The sequence below is a fragment of the Cyprinodon variegatus genome, unplaced genomic scaffold (assembly GCF_000732505.1).
Source record: "Cyprinodon variegatus isolate N-32 unplaced genomic scaffold, C_variegatus-1.0 Scaffold632, whole genome shotgun sequence".
Taxonomy (NCBI): Eukaryota; Metazoa; Chordata; class Actinopteri; order Cyprinodontiformes; family Cyprinodontidae; genus Cyprinodon; species Cyprinodon variegatus.
In genome coordinates this window covers 508,163-511,552 of record NW_015151085.1, presented here as the reverse complement: position 1 = coordinate 511,552, position 3,390 = coordinate 508,163, and the positions used below count along the sequence as shown (strand labels likewise).

General features: G+C 40.2%; 1 protein-coding gene across 1 annotated transcript in view; it reads right to left on the bottom strand.

Annotated features, from left to right (window-relative positions):
• Nucleotides 1-3,390, bottom strand: part of LOC107096547 (variable charge X-linked protein 3B-like) — a 12,841-nt gene that overhangs the window by 7,271 nt on the left and 2,180 nt on the right. The gene's annotated exons all lie outside the window — the stretch shown is intronic.

Here is a 3,390-nt window from a genome sequence, read left to right as displayed (position 1 = left end):
AGTACTCCAGAGTGTTGTTCAGCATGGGGGTGAGTAGAAAATGAAGGCTAATCATGTTTTGGGTGTACTATTCCTTTAATGTGAGACTTGTGTTACATTATGGAACGTGGCCAAATTGGCAAATGCAGTATGGTTTCTTTTTTTTCTGTTATTCACTAAAGTTTGACTAAATTAAAATGTACCTGACTTGCCTCATCACTTTTAGTCGGAAGTTAAATCTACAACAACAGCAAAACTTTGATACCATCACTGAAGTATATAATCAATACCAAAAAGTATAAAGTGGTAGCTCAAGATAAAAATTGCGAGCATGTAAGTAACCAGATCCAAGCATCCGTTTGTGAGAGTGCGCTTGTGTGTGTACGGTATACCCATGAGGAAAATGCTCAATAGGGGTTGTGAAGAGCCAAAGATCTGCCCTCCCCAGAGCACTGAGGCAGGTGCCAGGGACCCAAAACTCAATATGCCCAAAGAGACCCCCAAAGTAAAGGTAAAGGCTATTCTTGCTTCCCCCTCCTCTGTTGAGCCCACTTTCTCTGCCCTGAAGCACATCAAGACACATGCCAGGAACAGTACTAGACAGGTTCATCTGGGTGCTTTGGCACTGATGTCCTTAGAGACAGAACTTTTAATGGAACCCAAGTCAAAGGGCAAAATTTATGACGCCCCAATCGCTCACTTCCCAAAGAAAGACCAAAAGAAAGAAAAAAGAAAGAAAGAAAGGCCATTTTTTATTCACACTGGATTTATATCATGGCCCAGGGAAAGTTTTGGGTTATTCATCTTTATTATTGAGGTTGTTTGTACAAAGTCTAGCGCTAACTGTCTGTTGCCAAATGTGCCAGTTAATCCCTTCATGGTTCGGATTCTTTCTGAAAAGTGTTAATTGTCGCTCTGAAAGTGTATAGAATTTAGGAGGTGTGGTGGATACTTTTAAACTTCAATTGCAGTTTCAAATTGTTGTGTGTGTTATGCGTCATGGTTTCATAGCGCTGTCCATGGTGATGACTATAGATGTCCTGTCAACAGCATCAGCTGTTCCTGAATGGCCTCATTATATTGCAGAGTTTACTTTTGGAAAGCACATATATTAGATAATCTATGAAACCTAAATTATATTCAGCTTTTGGTGGTAATGTTAGAAGGTGTCTTCTTGCTCGGGGTTTTACAATGTTTTTTTGTTATTGTTTTCTTTTGTTTTATTTGTTTTTTTTGGCACTGATGAAGGACAAGTTTGCCACTGAACTTGAGAGGTACTCTCTCCTAAATTAAAGAACCAACAATATGTTCTTCTGCTTAAGTTACTAAGTGTCATGTCTTGGTTGTGGTTTAGAGGACCCAAATGCAAAGGCAGAGAGGCTGAGGTGAATTCTTGTAAATTTAATCAAAGGGAACTGGAAAAGGCAGGAATCCAAAAAAAAACAACTAATTATGTAAAACAAACCAGAACTATGGAGACATCTAGGGAAACCAAACACGAGGAGCCAGGGAGAGACGAGGTAGGCAGACAACAGCATGGGGGGACAGCAATGACAAGGAACCAACAAAGAGTGAAAGCAGAGGGAGAGCATATGTAGCTGACTGAGACAAAAGCAGGGCTAACGAGCTGAGCAGGTGTGAGAGGACACAACGAGAGAGCCAAGGGGAAAGGAACACACACACACACACCTCTAAACATGCATGCGCGACACAGTATCACAACAACAATGGCGCCGTACTGTGTTGAACGGTTGCTGCTCATGCTACTCTACTCACCCTGCTGTCGGGCTTACAACAGAATCTTCTTCTTCTGGAATATCTCCAGGAAGAACAGAGCAATATCGACGACATAGTTCAGCACCTGAATTTGACTGAACCATGAAAATGGACCCGCAGGGCCATTTTCCGGTTTTCCGGTTTGGTTGTTGTATAAATATTACTGCGCATGCCCAACATTTCGTTGCCTGTTTTCGCCTATGTTTGCTTTGGCACCACAGCACCACTTACAGGCCTGGCATACATTTTGCAGCGTTTTCATGCATTCGTGTGGTCGATCACATTTATTTTACGTCTCCGTCTTTACGACAAACCTTCTGGAAAATATTAGCGTTTCATGTTCGTTTTGACTTCGTGTGGACGGGGCCTAAGTCTGTTACTTAACCACAACACCAGCTGTGCGGTCCTCCTAAGTACCCTATGTGTCAAAGTGATGCACACTAACCCTAAGAATACTGTAATTGCTGATCCATGGGTGTTGGAACTGCTTTTCCTAAAAGTTCTTAGGAAAATCTCTCTTTCTTCTTATTTCTGTCTTCGGTATTCTAAATCTTCTTTCTTCTCCAGTCTCATCTTTTCTAAACTAGCTCCACTGGTCAGAGATTATTGTCTCTTATGGTTGAATTAATCTGGGGGGACCAGGGGTTGATGTTTCTTCCCCCTGCCTTAATTTATCTTCACCTTGTGGCTGCTTCCTAGGATTACATTCCATAGATAATTCATGTATGTAATGTCATATAGTCCTGGCTCCAAAAAACCATTACCCTTTGGTCAATTCTTAATACACAATCACCATGGGGTCATTCTTAATTTGTTATATGTTACATAATGTTAGAACAGGATCATTTTACAATTTCTTTATCCTTATTTCCTTGGGGAAGAGCTCTGTAGTCATTCTCACTTCCTCATTCTGAATATCTTATTCTAGGTAAGTGATCAATAGATGGCATTACAAGTTATACGTAACGTTCATTGCACAGTCCTACTACAAATTGTATTTCTTATACAGCACATGATGGCTGACTCTCAGTTCTGTAAAATAGGCTGTAATATTATCCCTTTTAAATTACAACATATATTCCCCAAAGATAAAACTCAGAAAAATTTTATTATGAGGTTATAGCATAATGACGTTCACCACAAGATCACATGGCATTGATTTTACCCATCTAAAACACAGCATAACTGCCTCACATATGATGTTCTTACAGTGCCATCTCCTGGAGACAAATGCACACTGCAGAGTGGACTGTGGACTCAGAGCTTAACTGTATTTGATAAAATAGATGTTGGTGACTGAGAACTAGAAGAAGATTTCTGTATTATAATCAGACCTGGAAGACATCTTACTGTGTTGTGGATACTTCTTGACAACTTAAAAATTGAGACTAAGTTTTATAAAAATTCAATGTTCTCAAAAGTCAGAAAATGTCTTTGACCAAAAAGGTAAAAATCAGGCAGAGGTCACGGATTTCCAAGTCCAGAGTGTTTTATTGCAAAACACAGCATACACACTGAGCTGCTCTCCGGAGAAACAACTGATGATACAATGAAACAGCTTCCCTTTTATACATTTCAAGCTGTGGGGCTCCTCCCCCAAGCTCCTCCTTTCTTTTTCATCATTTCACATACATT